The sequence below is a fragment of the Motacilla alba genome, chromosome 4A (genome assembly GCF_015832195.1).
Source record: "Motacilla alba alba isolate MOTALB_02 chromosome 4A, Motacilla_alba_V1.0_pri, whole genome shotgun sequence".
NCBI lineage: Eukaryota > Metazoa > Chordata > Aves > Passeriformes > Motacillidae > Motacilla > Motacilla alba.
Genome location: NC_052045.1, coordinates 13,283,951 through 13,301,151, shown reverse-complemented (window position 1 = coordinate 13,301,151; position 17,201 = coordinate 13,283,951). Strand labels below are relative to the sequence as shown.

General features: G+C 39.0%; 1 protein-coding gene across 4 annotated transcripts in view; it reads left to right on the top strand.

Annotated features, from left to right (window-relative positions):
* AFF2 (AF4/FMR2 family member 2) overlaps positions 1 to 17,201 on the top strand; it is a 334,300-nt gene that overhangs the window by 12,257 nt on the left and 304,842 nt on the right. The window lies entirely within an intron of this gene.

Sequence of the window (17,201 nt, the reverse complement as noted above, 5' to 3'; positions counted from 1 at the left end):
CATTCCTCTGGACTTCAATGTGAATTGTCACTTGTGATCAACTGTCATTCATCTGTCACACTTCCACTGGTTTTAAAAACACTCTTCTAGTTCAGATGCATGGTTGTTGATTTTATTAAGTTAGTACGTAATAGAAATCTAGGCATTTTTTTTTGTCCACTGTTGCTGGGGGGTTTATTTATTGTTTGTGTATTTTATTCCTTTTGTTGAAATGTGTGTCACTGACAGGGTGCTGCTCTTACGGCTAGCAGTTGTAGACCTTCAAAAAATAGTATCAGTAGATCTTTCCATATACATTTTCTTATTTGTGAGGATCTTGCCATTTTTATTTAATCCTATTAATGTTTAGGGCCAAACTTGGCCTTCTGAACATGAGGTTGTCTTGGATTCTGGTGTTGAACTAGAAGACACTATCCAGCTCTTTCAGTTGTCTTTTTAGTCAAGACAGCTTCTGAGGATCTCAGTTCCCCCTTCTGGGGACTTGCTGAGGACAAAACTTCATTCACATTTTCATTTGTTGATACATGTTATGGTTTAACTGGCTCTGTCATTTAAATCTTGGCTGCTTTGCCCACATATTTTGATTTGGTGGGAGTGTTTTGATATAAAATGTGTGGTCAGGCTCCTCTCTAGGTCAGGGATCTTCCTGCAGGCTTTGGTTGCAGACACAGTGGGAGCACTGGGGTGGGAAGGGGGCTTGTGCTGGGCTTGGACTGCCAAAGAGTTTGCACAGAACTTATACCCATTTGACTCCCAGCACAGGACTGGGCCTGTCTCTGACTCCAACAAGCTTCTTGAGCAAGACTTTAAGACTCTCATATTGTTCTTCATGCTTTGTTTTAGGAGAAGTGACAGCAGGGCTCAGCTCTGCTTTGCATTGGCCGGTGTCTCTGCAGCAGTGCTGGGCTCACTGCTGAGCCCTGCAGTCATGGCTGAGTTATTTTGTACTTAAATCATGTTCCTTACTGGAATTGAAGGGAAAAATCCTTTACTTTTCACAAAAGTGATTTGGTCATATGCATTCCCATGATGCAGAATGGTCCTCAAAAGGGCAGTAATGTTTGCTGAGGTGGAGAGTTTCTGGGGCCACATCTCCATGTGCACAGGTTGCTTTGCTGAGGGCAAGATATGGGATACAGTACCCAAATGGAAACTTCCTCAGCTAAATGGAAGTATCCTCTGCTGCAGAGTTATCTATGCACAATGAAGCAGCTGTAGTATCTGTGACCTTGCTTAAAAACTGTGTGGTCATGAGAAGCAGACACAGCTCCAGCAGCACTGGGGGAAACTGACTTTGCAGAGAGCCTTCCCCAGCCACCCTCCTTCACATCAAACCTGGACTGCTGGAGATGTCATCCTGGAGCTGGACATGGCAGCAGCCCACATCCATTGCTGCTATCAGAGAGTATCCAAACCTAACACCTTCTGTGTGCACAGATATTAAAATGGAAGTATTTGTCAGATTCCTCGTGTATATAGTAGCATAATTTTGGGGGTGAAAAGTGTGAGCTCATTATGTGTTGTTCTAATTGTTACTCAAGAATGGACCCACAGTTTGGTAATACACTGAGGACTAATGTCACCTTCCATCCTCCAGTTAAAAACTTATCCTGTGAGATGGTTACAGCAATAAGACACAGCTTAAGTGTTTAAATATGAAAGAGCAGTGCCACACTGTTCATTTTCAGTGAGGACTACTGACTCTATCTCTGAATAAACAGAGAACAGCTTTTTATGAGAGATTTTTGTTGTATTTTATTTGGCAGCTGTCTTAGTAGGAATTCTTCAATAGTATTTATTGTATTTTGTGCTGGTAGGGGTGAGAGCCAAAGCGGAATCTGAGCAGTTTTACTTGCTTTACTCATGAACAATAAGAAAATATTGCTGTATTAATTACTTTTGTGCTTTATTGGCAAAAATAAAGAGATCCTATAATATGAAATTACTAATATGAGAAAGGCTTTGATTTTCTCATTAGCACAGGATATTTTGCATCTGTTCTGGTTCACAAGTGCATTGTCGGCACTTAAATAATAATAATGACTCAGTAATGAATAAGAATAACAACAAATAAGCATGTGAGTATTCAGGCAGTCAGGCACCCTCCGGTGTTTATCAGTAAGTTGGTTTCGGAGGTCTTGCAAAATGAGCTGTTCCCATATGCCCATTCAGATTTTCTTAGATCATTGCACAGCCCAGAGATTCATTTTGCTGCTGACATGGCTGGGTTATATACAAGCACTTTTTTCATTGTATGTCAGTAGTAAAGTGCTAAAGTTGAAATGGGAAATGTTCCTTTCACTTAGAGACATTTAAGTCTCCATTTTTCCTCTCCATTTTTTCTTTTTTCTATTTTTTTTTTTTTTGGTGTGTGAATAGAGCCTTAAGTATCGCATTGTTTTGAATTTGTGAAAATACCAGAGCACTGGATTGTTCTGCCAGTCTTTCAAGTATGTTCAAAAAAACATAGCCTGGAAACACCTTCACTACAGTTCAAATCAGCTTGTATTAAATTGTCTCTGCTTCTGTAGGTACTCTTACAAAACCAGAGAATGTTAAAATAATGTTTGCATTATTTTATGCAAACATTTTATAATGTTTGCAGTCTATCTTGAACATTAAAAAGCCCAGGAATTTAAAATGAAGGTTCAGTTTCTGATTTGACTTTTGGTTTATAGCACTGTCTCACCTTCCTTAAAGTCTCTTGCCTGCCTGTAGAATATGCCATAGTGCAATTTATGGATTTCATTTTTCTCCAGGTCTTATCTAATATCAAATATGTAAGAATAGTGATAAGTGAAGGATAGCACAATACTCCCTTTATTGCTAAAGCAGTGGCTAATTTTGTCAAAGTATATTAACTTTAGGCCTTATTCTCAGAATAATTTGGACTAATGATGTGGCTTCATGGTGATGAGTTTAAGAGAAAAGGAAAATGATCAGTTCAAGTTGGGGGAAAAAAACCCAGCAATTATGCTTTGAGTAACTATTTTCTTAAAACACTACTTTGCACTGTAAATTATACCCTTATGACCCTGCAGTTCAAGAGAGTCACAAAAAAGTGTGTATGTGTACAAACAATGATGTGGAATTTGACAATTCTTGTTAAAATTCTTAAAGTTCTGGAATGGCAGGCAAGAGGGCATCTTCTGTGTGAAGAGTCTAAATTGTACCTGTCTGTTAATGCCATTGAAGGACTACCTTTAAAATAGGTTACCAAAAAGTGGCCTTATTGATTGCTCCAGGTGATACTTGCTTAAAGAAGTCTGCCTATGTTAAAGTATACTTCAGCAATATATGTGAAGCAAAGGAAAGCAAAAGTTGATGGTTTTTTTTTTTCCCCTTGTTGATTAAAATTATTTTTGGTCCAACAGCCCTCAATTATTCATGGTAAAAATAAAACAGGAAGGGAAGAATAATCAAAAAAAAGAAAGCAAAACAAAACACAAAATAAGTCCTCCTACTGCAATTAAAACTGTTTAGCCTTGGAGAAGCCAAAAGAAATTGATAAAGTAAGTAGTTTAATAGCACATGACCTGTAAAGTACTTAAAGTGATCTGTGAATGGAAGCTACCCTAAACCTGCTTCTTGTCACAGTAATTTGTCTGGTTTAAGAGCAGGAAAAGTGGGTCTTCTTGGCAATACAAGAGCAAGTGGATCACTAGGTGAGATCAGATAGGAGTCTCTGGTGAGACCCAACTACAACAAAGCTCTTCTTTGACACCACTTCTACTGCTGTTACTTCTCTTAGTAAGTGTGCTAATTATCATGAACCTGATAAGGCTTATACTAATTGACTGAAGTAAATGTAAATTTTGGTTAAATAGAGAGTAGTTCAGTAGACTTGACAGGTGCTGATTTGCTTAACTGCTATATTCAAAGTGATGGTATGTTTCAAAACAAAATAAATAATCTAACCCTTGAATTTTGGGGAGGCTTCAAGTGCTCAAGTTTTACTCCTAAAACAGAAAACCTCAAAGTTTTCAGGATATCTTCTGCCTTTCTCCCCTGTCCTGTGACACTTTATGCGAGAACAGTTCTTACAGATTTTGTACTGCAGTGGAGTCCCTCTGCAGCCATTTGTCTGGCACAGCGTAGTGTGGCCTGTTTGTCTCCTGACATTATTATAGTTGTAAGTGTTGGGAATTAAATAGCAGCACCAACCAGTGTAATGGGTGTAGGGTAGATGTGGAGTTCCAGTTAGAGGGTGCCCTGCTTTGGGTGGAACCTTTTGGGCAGATGACCTCTCTCTGCCTCAGTCTGTGTTTGCAGAATGGACACTGGAGTATACGCTTGGCTTTAGAGACCCTCTAGGGCCTTGTAGTTGTGAAGATACATAACGGCCTTTCAAATAGCTTTCTTATGTCCAAGAAAAACTGTATCAGTATTAAAATGTTCTTCTTTTATTTGGGAGGAGGGAATTTCCTGGTTAAGTGCTCGGTATTATAAGTGGAGAAATGGAAATAGACGTGGAAGAAGCAAACATGATACCTCTTAGCAACAAATGTCACAGGCATTCTTGGGCGTGCTGGAATATTTATAGTATATTTTATGTATACCATAGACATTGCCATTAGTGCACACAACCTCTTCGTTTTAATTGTCAGGAGAGCTGCCACACAGTAACACACTGCAAGAACAATCAGCTTTTATCATTTCACAGCTCCATTTTATTGCTTTGTAAGATATTTTAATTCTTTTTCCCCCTTATCCCTACACTTGTTCATGGGTAAGGCAAACAGCTCTGGAAACTGGTATCCTCTGCCTATCAAGTGGCTCTGGCAGAACAAGGTTATTCCTCTGTGCTCAGGTCTGGCCACTTCCAGAAGGAAGTTGGAGAATTCCTTATTCCTCTTCTTGTACACTGTCATCTCAGTCATGCTTCTAGGGACTGACTTTTGTATTCATTCTTGCTAGGTAATATTCTCCTTCCCAAAACACTCCCAAAGCAATCTCCAGCCAATCCAGAAAAGGCAAATGTATCAAGAGACTTGTGCAGTGTCTTAGGTCTCTGTAATGTCGCTGAGAAAGGGGCTGGAGTGATACCTCAGAGCTGGTTTTGATGCACGTGGGATAAAAGTAGCTGAGTGGTTTTCTGCCCTGTGCACACCACCTGTTCCAGTGAAAAGAGGAAGCCTTAACTGCTTGTAATGGTCATGAAACTAGCTGCACTTCACTGAGACATACAGGTGCAAATAAAAACCCCCAGTTTGAAAGTACATAAGGTAATAAATTGACTGTTGATAAATTAGAATACAGCTGCACTTCTTTGCGGGTTGAGGGTCGTTTATTTCTCTGTGTGTCCCCTTTTCCATTAATGCAGGGTAATTATCACACTTTAGTTTGGATTGCAAGATCATCACATGCTTTTACTGCAGGCAGTGCTTTATTGAAACTATCCTGCATTATGTCTACAAAGGTTGAAAAAAAGAGGGGGGGAAATAGAATTACTTCCTGCCTGAGGAACATGCTGCAGGGCTTTTTTAATTTTTTAATTTTTTTTTAGTTTTGTATTCACTAATTTACTGTTTGTTCTAGAGCAGCAGTGAGTGGGAGTTAAACTTTAAGTGCACATTTGGCTCTTTAAAAAGACATTTAGTGTACAATTACTGCTGTTTACCATCTTATAATTGTTGTGTGTTTAGGCTTAGTCAGGCTTAGGAAGATGGGTATCTGTAATCTTTGAGTGCTACAACTCCCTGTCCTAGTTTTTACAAAAGAGAAAGTAATTATAGATATTGAGATGGATACAGAGATAACATAACACTTTGTGCTGTGATGTTTTAGTGATTAGTGTAAAATAAACACATAGGCAAAGAGAGGGGTAGTGGTGAAAGGTGCTGTGTGTGGCTGCAGTGATATTTGAGCATGATACTCAAATTGGGTCTGGGAGTCAGGGCTGCTTGTCATGGAGTCCCCAGATTTGCTCTTCTGAACTTGCACAGGTGCACAGTTTACACAAAAGTGGGTTTAAGAAAAGGGCTGTATTTGTAGTAACAATTGTACGTTACACCACATCAGAGTAAAAGTAACTGCTGTCATGCCTCAATTGGCAGCCCGGTGACAGGGGTGTCAGCAGGCCCAGTGACAGGGGAAGTGTCTTCAGCCTTTTTTGGTTGACAGCTTAGTTAGACAGGAAATAGAAGCATGGATAACTGTATATCTGGGAAGACCCAGATCTGCAACAGCATCTCGACAGGGCTTAAACTGTAGTTCATGGGAGCAGCCAGGAGTGTGCAGCTCTCCCAGTCTGAGGTCCCTCACGGGAAGAACCATTGATTGTTTCAACCTGCACTCTAGCTTGTTGCTCAGTAAAACGGTTTGTCTTTTCAGTAATGCATGGACAAAGCACTAGAGAAATACGGATGAATCCAGGTGTAAAATATGTAGACACTAGTATTTCCATTTCTCAGAGTTATGCCACATCTCAGAGTTACTGAGATGTGGTCTTTGTGGCTTGGCAAAGGATACCTTGCTGACATTGTCTGGATTTTCTTCACAGGAGATGCATCTGTGAGGAACAGGCTGAGATGAGTATTTGATGCCTACAGTGGAAGTATAGATGAAGTTAAATGGGTTGATCTTCCTTTGAACTTGAGTGGAAAAAGCAGTTGTGTGAAAACAAAATGTGGCAAATATGTAACTGAAAATGCCATAGTACTTGAAAGGCATGAGAGGTAGTTAAAAAGCATCATTAGCTAAAACAGTATCTTGTTCCTTTAATTCAGTTTTATGACCCACTGTAATTAGAGTACATAGCTCCACTATTTTTCTTGAAACAGGAGAATATGATTTGATTTCAGGGCAGTCATCTGAAATTTTTCACTTTATAAATAAAATTAATGCTTTCAGCTTTATTTGTCAGTAATGTTTTTCATTTACAGGTGCTCTAGAGAAACAAATCTGTTTAAGGGCTATTTTGTAGCTGAAAGCCTTTGAGAAAATGTTCCTATCATTCAAAAAGATCTGAGGCTCTGAGTAGGTATTGTGACTGTCATATTAACTTTCAAACTTAGAATGAAAAGGACAGCTAATCCTTCCCTCCTTGGTAGAAGTCATATGCTGCTTTTTAACTTTCTTCACCATGTTTTATTTTTAATGTAATTTTAATGAAAAGGTGGATCTGGCATTATAATGTTGTTTGTTGCTTCTCTTCTGATGTTAGAGTGATAGGAATTCCAGCAGTGTTACTTTTTTTTTTTTTTTTTGAATAATATTATATATATTCTGCACTTAAACTTTGATGTTGTGTTTAGTCCTACGGGTTGAAATCCATGACACTTTCTTTGGGCTTTATCTGTATCCTTTTAAAATTGAGTGATACTTTTTTAACAGGCTGTAATAGTCTCTGGATTGAGACCACAGAGCTGGAGTACTTGGGTGTTACAAAGGTGGAAAACAGGGAGGGAGGTGGTGAAGATCAAATCCACCCTCCCACTTAAAGGGTGGAGATAAAGCCTGATACAGTACCCCACCTCTCCTTGATAAGGCTGCTCTGGCTGTGTTAATGCTGCTCCTTCTCGCCGTGTTGAACTTCACCCACTGACATTAAATCCTCTCTCATAAGTGATTGGTGTACAAGCCTACTCTGTGATTTCCAGGCGTGTCAAGGGATTTAGCTGTACAAGCTTTTTCTTGTGTTTGAAATGCAACTTTTTGATAGTAATAGGAAGTATGGATCAAAATGTATGATTCATCCTTCTCTGTACCCATAAAATCCTGTAACAATAGCCAAGCTAATTAATATAGTTAATTAATTTGTTCATAATAAGTGGTAGGAGAAAATGGACCACCCACAAACCAGAAATCCTACTTTTAGGGAAAAAAAGAAAGAAGCCTTTTTTATGTGAATCCAGTTGGTTTTTTTTAAGACTGAACATTTAAATGGGAAAGAACGTTCTTCCATAAGATATAAAATTTCAGCAATTTTATGTCAGTACTGGCAGAATTTTTTTAATTTAGAAAAGGATCATTTTTGCCAGTGGAGGAGGAAAATAGTTTTGCTTTAAGAAATAAATCTGAGCATCTCTTAATAAACACTAGCTTTACTGTGGTTTTTATCTGTATGTGCTTTCATAAAAGGTTCTTTTTAGTGCAATGCACATTTGCTTAAATCCTGCAATACCTTAATGCCTTTCATGCTAGTGCATCCCAAGGCACTTTACAATCTGTAAAGTTAACATTAGAAATGCAGCACATAAAATTCCCTAAGACAATCCTTTTTAAAATGCTGAATAAAACATCTTAACTGTTAAGTTTGGATTAAATGGCCCAGCAGTTGGTGCAGTTTTTCTTTCTGTGGAAAATATGTTTGAAACAAATGACTGAAATGAATAAAGGCTCTGTAAATAATATGACTTCAAATGATATTCATGGAGTCCAAAATCTGCCATTCTGCAGGAGGAAGTCTAGACATGTACAAAGTTCAGCTCTGTTAATTAAGAGGGAGCAATATGCTGCAGTGAGTCAGAGCAATTTTATAATCCAAATGCTGCTAAAAGGGACTCTTGTCAACCTCAAAATCTTACTTGTTTTGTAATCACTGGGTAAGGAGACTTGCTGGCTGAGGAGATACATGTCTTTCTTAGGCTTGAAAGCAGTCCAGCCTGGTAGTGACCAGAAGCTGTTGCCATCTGATAATTGTTTGTTAGGCTATGCTAAATAATTGTAGTCTCCAAACAGTTCCCAATGTCAGCATCAAGAAAAACCCACCCCCACGCTTGGCACTAATTATTGCCCTTGCTGGCAGCCCCGGCGAGGAGGCCAAGGCTTGACTGTTGTTTCCCCTTTCAGTGCTTGCAGTGGTCCTGCTGAGAGTGTGTGTGTCTGGTTTGTGGTTAAACCGTGTTCGCTCTGTTTTCTGCAGGGCTGCCAGCCCCGTATCTTTTATAAGTACTGATTTTTATCATTATGAAAACAAGATCCTTCATCGTCTTCTCACTCCACCTTTAGGTCTGCTGCAGCCTGATTTTTTATATTGATGCTTTTTTTTTTTTGAGAAGAAAAACAAGCAGAAACAAAAAAAGAACAAACCAGCTGAACAAAACAAAAGCTGTGGCGGATATGAATTTGTTGCGCAGGATAAGATGAGGCCAGAAAGAATCGATGCTTTTAAAATAATATTTTTTTCCAAACTAAAAGAAATAAAATGTACACTGAAAAATAAAAAAACAAGAATAACAGCCAGCTGATAGCAGTGGAATACATAAGAGAAAGGAAAAAAACCAGGATTATGCAGCCTCAGAAAGAGCCAACAGATGTTCAGGGCGGGTTAGAAAAACAACATGATCAACGGGACGAAAGCTGCGACAGATCTAAACAAAACCCCAAAATAGATGCAATTCTAGAATAAGCCTGAAAAAGAGAAATCATTATAGGCTTTCCTCAGCACAGGCACTGGTCTCTGATAAAACAAGATTGAATCTTCTCAAAAAGGAAATTTATACTGACGTGGGTTTGAAACTCCATTGCTAGAGACTTCTTGTGCACCTCTGCCAGTGGGTAAATTGGAAACAGGCTAAAAATGACCAGTCTGTTCCTGAGGCAGCAGAGGTGCCTGAAGTAAGAGCTAATGGCTGGCCCTGTAATGCTGTGTTTTTTAGGAATGGGGAACATAATTGCTGTATCACTTAAAATATTTTTTTTTTCATTTTACTGGACGATTTCAGGTGAAAGCAAGTCCACACAGACCATGTAGTTTTATACAGTGGCCTCTTGCCCTTGGTGCAGAAAGTTGTGTTCCCAAAGGGAAGGAAACATAAAATGCGGGTACAGCCAGGTGTGTGTGGTGAAGAATGAGGATGCCTTGCTGGTACAGGAGTCCACTGGGGAGCCAAATGTGGGTAGAGATGGAGCAGCTCTTTTTCAGAAAATCTGTGTTTTGGGGGCTATTCTGCTGCCTACCCTGAAGTGAGCCCACAGTTGCTGGAACCATCCCAGGCTTCCTGCCTGTGACTGTGAAGTGCTATTTTGAAAAGACAAGTGTGTATGGATCCGGTGAAGTTGTCTGAATTTTAGTAAGATAGGATATTGCTCTATCATAACATTGGAGAAGCACCGAAGGAATTACCTCAACCACATGATGTGGGAAGGACGTGATTTGGGTGCCTGTGTGTGGACAGACCCCGTAGCACGGGCACCATGTCAGGTGAGGCTGCCCAGGCTCACACCAGCCTTCCCTGGGCACCAGGGAACCCTCTTGAAATGCTAATCGTTGAATCTACATTAATTTGTGTAAATTATGCAAATCAGCAGTAGCGCACTGCTGTGGTTTAGGTGGTTCTTGTGCTGTACTTACAACTTCACGTTGGGCTGACACAGGTTTTATTCACTTCAATAGATGGTTTTGCTGTAGAGGGTTTGGAAGGCAGCTGTTGTTGGGAGGTGGTTGTTGGTACTGTTGGTACCCAGGTGTGCAGACCTGGCTGCTCTCCTTGGCTGCTCTCTGCTCATGTCCAGCCTCTTCCTGCCATGGCACAAAGAGAGAAGCTGAACTCGAGGCATATGTTACCAGAAGGAATCCAGCTCTGGCTTCTCAGATGAAAAGGTTAAAGACTTTGACATGAGATAATTATAAAAGGAAAATTAATCTTTTCTTGGATCAAAAATTATTGTGTAAAAGAGTGTGTAAATTATGGCGTGCAAGTTAAGTAATGGCTTTTATACTGAAATCTGGAATTACTGTGATGAAGGAGATAGTGTCAAACTGTGGTAATTTATTTCATTTTGGTTTCTCAGATCTGTAATGAATTTAGGAAATTCAAATTTATAGCAAGTGGGTCTTTGTAAGAATTTCTCTGCAAGAATGAGGATACTTTATGTTACTTCCACAGAGGTCATACTCATACCATTATTCTGGTACTTCCAGATAGAAAGTTCCCATGTATGATTTGTTCCACTGGTTTCTGGAAGTGGATTTTTCAAACTTTAAACGTTACTACCTCATTTAACTTATATCACTGCTCTTCAGTGTTTGAACAGGGATACGGTGATGAGCATAATGCAGTATTTTGCTAATGAACCATAAAACCTTCCAAGCACTGTTTACTTTTTTTTTTTTTTTTTTTTTTTGTGGAAGGTTTGGGATTTGGTAAATTTCTTTCCAAGCCGTGCATAACTGTAGTTTTTGTTACTGCACTAGAGTGCTAAGAGCTCAGTTTGAAGTTTCTCTGGACAAAAATTGAAGTTCTCAAGATATTAAGTCAGATGAAATACAAAGGCTCGATTTTATTCCCAGTGGAGGATGGTTATGAAATGGTCATAAGGATAATTCACCTGTGAGTCCCAGCACTTCATACAGAAAAGGACTGTTGATGCTTCAGAGCACATAGTCTGCCTTGTGCTAAATCAAAACCTGGGGTGCAGAGTCTTTCTGTCTTTGTTTAAAGAAAGAAATGAGCAGGCTATATATCTGCTGTATCTAAACCCTGCTCTTTTGTAAACAGAATGGCTATTTTTGCACCCTGAGCAGGATGTTTCTGGTGAAGGGATAATGCAGATGGATCCTTGCGTGCACACAGGCGCACTCCGTGTTTATCACTCAGGGAAGGGGCTGTGCTGTCGTTCATTTAACTGGCAATTCTTTTGTGGTGTCAGTATCATTTCCTAGCAAAATTGGCTAAAGGAATTGTTTCAAACACAATAGATGTTTTGAACTGGCCTAATTACTTGCTCAACAGCCAATAACTTTGGGAATTGTTTTCTTTGTGAATTCTAGATACAAACTGGGATATCGTTCCATTTGTTTAAAAAAGATTAAGCCAATAGGAGAAAAAAGGATCTTTACCCATTTTCACTGAGCAGTGAAGTTTGAATATACAGCTTGCAATTGAAACTATTTTTTTCCCAAAGCCTTTGAGGGCTGTTTCTCAGTCTAGTGTAAACAATTTATTGTTAAAGTCCTAGAATATTTGCATTTTAATTAAAGACAATTTTAATTAAATACAAAACTTTAATCAGAAAAGCAGAGTTTAGGCAGATAGTGTACTTGCATGCTAACCAAGCTTACTCTGAGGGGACCTCTACTCTGTGTAAAACTGGTTTCTGCGGTAGTTTAAGCAGGAAAGTTGTAAATGCATCTTCCTTGCCTAGCTCACCTACAAATTGTAATCTCCCTCCTGTATCTTTTAACTGCAGTAAATATTCTTCCTCCAGGCAATTAAATGAAAGAGGGGGTGATGCAGAAATCTTAAAGGGGCAGTGAGCAGGAAAAAGTTCACTTGTAACTCCTAAGGATGCCTGTAAAAGTAAATGCTGAAGTTACTGTTGCGTATTTTGAATATTCTGCATCAATTATATGTTCAATTTTTTTCTTTTTTTTTTTTTTATTTAAAGCATAGGCAATTCAGTGTCCGCTTAATATTAGATAATAAGTGTGATATCTGGAGTGTCTGGGCTTGGTAATGCTATAATGCTGATGCTGGAACAGCATCTGGAGTTGATACCCATCGGTTTTGCCCTGTTCTTTGTGCCCATCATAGAACTAATTAGGACCCTAACATGTATTAGGGAAAGTTGCAGCCTGCTATGATGTAGTGAAGTAAATTGTGAGGTTGGACTGGCAAATGTATTTTTGGAGTTTTCCTCCTTTATTCTGATGGGAATTTGCCTAGGCCAAGGTGGCACACCTGGACAGTGGGAGTAAATCCTTCCCTGGTGGGGTATGAACTAATCTGAGAATCAAAGTGGTGGCTGAACCTGACAGGTTTGGGGTTGTGGGTATTTTATGAGTTGGTTTTTATATGTAAGGTTTTAGTATCCTAAGGTAGACAAGAAGCAGGTGATCTTCTGTACCCCTGCTACCTGTCTGTTGGAATTCACTTAGTTCTTTTTACAATAACGACTAAGAACTGAAATGATAAATAGAGGATATTTCATTTTTACCCATAGCTACATATTTTGAAAGCAGTACCTCTCATTAAAGTCTCATCATACAAACTGCTCGTAAAAAAAAAAATTAGAATGCAGGTGTCACTCAAGATCTGTTTAGGACTGAGACTTCTGTTGTGTTTTAGTATAATATCGGCATCATGTTTTAATTTGAAATGGATATATAGTGGGCATACAGAAATATTTTCTCTTAAGCCTACAGTTACTTGCGGTAATGGCAAAGCAGTTAATATATTACCTTTGCTAACAGGAAAAGTGGTGCATATAAATATTTTCAGTCAATAATGTATTTTTAAAAAGGTTTCTCAGTGGGATCAGATTTATGTTGTCAGAAAAATTTATTCCGCTGACAAGTGCGGATACCCGGCACGTCATGTGTGCTGAGATTTACAAAGCAGTTTCTTCCTGGACGTCAGTTGGATGGCAGGGTTATGTAGAGAATTGGGGAATCAGTCCAGGAATCCTTTTGTGCAAAATCCTGCCTTAGATTGGTACGATCCAATAAAGCTCTGCCTCTACATGTCTGTAGCAGTTTTTGGTAGCGTTAGATACTCGGGTCAAGAAGGGGCAGAGTGCTGGAGTCAGGATCTGTGGTGTGGATCTGAGAACAGAATCTTGCCTGAAGCATTTGAGATTTTCCTGATATATTAAACAGGCATTTTTGCTCTGCCTGTTACTTATGTGTTGCTGCCAGCTGCAGTTCAGCAAGGTAGAAGTTGGAGCTTGCTCCTTTGGGTTCCACAGATAAAAACTAGAGAATTATAGTACTTGTGAGTTAGACTTTGCCAGGCGTGCATGTTTCAACCACTTGTTAAAAAGCCTGCCTATTATTTGTTGTGCAAAATATGTATATAATGAGAAAAATATGCTTGAACAGAGATTTCATGTTGCACAGAGTAGCCAAACCATATAATGAGTAAAAAAAAGCACAGGGCTGCTTAAATCCAGTTTAAAACTAACAATCAAAAAATAATTTAAATTTAACTACTTGGAAAATAAAAAATGTTTAGCATATTTTTAAAAAATCACAATTCCTTTTTGATTTTACAGTGCTAAGATCGGTTTGTGAACTTGTTGCATCAGGCTTGATATCTTTTGATGGAGCTATATTCAGTTACACTGAATTTTTTCCAAAAAATTTTAATTGGTTGAATGGAATCTCTTCTCCCAAGACAGAGGTAGCTACAGCCAAGAAGGTTTTTAGCTGCTTAATTGGCTTGGTTTGTGAAATGATTTGGTAGAGGGGATGTCATGAAAAATTTGATACATCTGTGGTGACTTTGAGGTAACCCATCAGTTTTGTCAAATAAAGAGACAGAATTTTGGTGGGTTTTTTGATATATAGGTGTAAAGTAAGCAGATTTTTTCCCCTTCATTTTATGTCCACTTTGAGTAATTCTAGTTATCTAATCAGCATAAAATGTGCACTGCAGTTAAATAGCACTGCATGATTATACCTGATGATATACTTCTTTTTTAAAGGGGAAAAAATCTAATAACAGGATTCCGTATTGATTGTGCTGCTAATTCTGCCTTGCAGCCCAGACTGGCAGAAGGCAGGTAGCTGAATTGTATTTAACGGTTTTATTGTGATGTGACTAAGATGGATGTGACATGGTCCTCTATTATTCGTTTGAGAGTGTGGACACTAATGAAGCCATTAGCTGAGCTAAGGCAAGTGAAGAAAATAGGGAAATTACCATTATTCTGAAGCCATTAAGTTGTAATCTGCCACTTTCTCTCCTTACTCAAAAAGGCATCTTCTTTTTAAGGCCTCCCTGACTGTCCTTTAAAGATTCATTAATTCATTAACTTTCCAAAGGAGATGGAGGAAACACAATTGAAATTTTAATCAGCTCAGTGTGTCATATTATTAACATTTTGAGTGTATCTGTATTCACTGTTGCACCACATCAGGTTAAGGTTAAATAAACTACATTACAGCAAATAATGTTCTGTTTCATACTGTAAAACATAAAATGTTGAAGGCAGAAATTGGTTTCATGGTTAAATTAAATTACAATACAGAGCTCATATTATAAATATTGTCATTCAAATGTATGTTCTTTGGAGGAAATGCAATGCTATCTCCATGTTATTAACATTATTTTCAAAATATCCACAATTAGTCTAGTCTCTATGAAAGGTTATATAAAGCACTAAAAAATTTTATTTCATACAAGTCTGTTTTTACTATGTTCACACTTACGATCAATGCTTTTATTTTATCTTTTATAAAGTGAGTGACTTATTTTAATGTCTCTCTCCAAATGGGTCATTTAGACATTAAATACAATTACAACTGCAAATTCTTCTGTTTGTTATTACTTTCATTTAGATGAAATGTAGTGCAATTTCATCTGTCCCCACTTTTTTATTATTAAAAAAAAGTTCCCTTTTGCCTCAGTTATACTGGAATGTCCTGGAGCTCAGTGAGCAGCTTCTTGCCTGTGCTGGTGGACCTGATTGAGAGACAGCTCGAAATCCATGAGTGCTGTTTCTTAAAACTTAAACTTCCCCAAATGTATAGAGGGAGTGAGTGCCAGTCTGAGTACGGGATCACTCCATTTGATTCCAGATAACCAACAAGAACTTTTTTTTTTTTTTTAGTGGGGGGAAGCCTGTTTTGTTTTGGACTTTTTAGTAGTGTTTTTATTAATGTCTCAATATAAAGAACCGTGAGGTACAGAGACTTTCTGGGAGATGTTTGTTTTAAGGGCTTGAAACCCTTTGTTGCAGGGCTAGGACTCACACATGCACAAGGGTATGGTGGAAAAAGGTGGAAAAAAATGTGTGGGAGCAGTAAACAGGGATGCCACAGCCTGCAGGTTGGAGGTGAGATGAGGCTTGAAAACAAGGGAAGGTACTGGAGGCCTCAATATGCCATTACTTCTGTGAGCTTGAAGTTCCGTTCTGGGTTCAGCAAATTTCTTCCTCTTCTTCCTCTAAGTTTATGCTTGGAAACACTTTCCATTTAGTTTTGTACTGTTTTGCCCTTGTGCTGTATCACACACTTTTAAGCAGTGATATAACAAAGCCTGCAAGCTTGATGTTAGTATTTATGCTAGGCAGGCAAGTCTGGTATAAATCTGAGGTGTTTTTCTTTTCTTTTCTTTTTTTTTTTTTTCCTAGCTGTGATAGTGTCAGTTTGATATATCACCTTTCATGTTGTGTTTGTACTTGAGGTCAGGAAACTTCTGAGTTGTGCCTATCATCAGCATTGTAAATACAAAGTAGCCTTTGGCACCTTAGTGTGGTGCCTTGCAGTGGATTTGTCAAAACAAAACAAAATCCCCTCTTTTGTTTCCCCTGGAGTCAATTACACTCAGGATGAAGCAGTTAGTGACACCAAGGATAGCAGCTGAAGCATTGCAGGCTAACCTGCTTATCAGAAGTGCTGGCATTGGTATTTTCTAGTATCCCTGGCCAGCTTTACTGGTCCATTGAGAACCTCTGCTTTCAGCAGGACTTGCAAAACTCATTCAAACTTCTTTGCGGATTCTTGAGCTTCCAGAAAGTACCCACCTAAATAATAAACTGATTCTGCTGGGTCAGTGCTGGCAGTTCCTGGGGACAGGACCTCTCCCCTTCTGCCTGTGGGGAAACTCTTTGATCAGGGGTGTGGATTGGTGGTAGTGCCCTCCAGCCCTGTCCTGCATGCCCTGCTCCAGGGACATGGGCAGGCATATGCCAGCCCCATGCCATTCCCTGCCCCATAGCTCTGGGGGCATGCTGCACCTTTGTGTGGGATACGCTGTCCATAAACAGGCCCTGAGTGTGTGCTAGGGAGGGTTCTTGGGCTTTAGAGATCTCGCATATTGCTCTATAAATGTGTGCACACACCTTTGCAGCTGCTGGGATTGTTTGTGTGCTGTATGATAATATCCATATGGGCACTGTGTATACATATGCATGGTATAGGGCATGTATGTTACTGTATCATCTGTGTACAGTACGTCTGCGTGTTCTTAAGGTGGTGATGCTTTGTGGCATCACACAGGATGATGGAATTGCAGCTGGTTTCTTCACACAACTGGAAAATGGGCTGGTGATCTGTGGTTTCCCAAGCTTCAGTACAGCCATGGCATAGTAATTTAGCAGCAGTTGCATTTCTGTGTCTTGGATTTCAGAGTGCTCTCTCCTATGCTTAAGTGTATATAACTCTGTAACATGAAATAATGTAAGTAGACCTATTTCTGAACAAAACTTTTGCTATTGTGCAGGAAAAGTTTGTTTTCATTCTCTTCTGAGATAGGTCAGCTCATTAATTTTGTTGCAGCTGCAGTGGCATAGGAAATGTGGCTCAGGTGTTC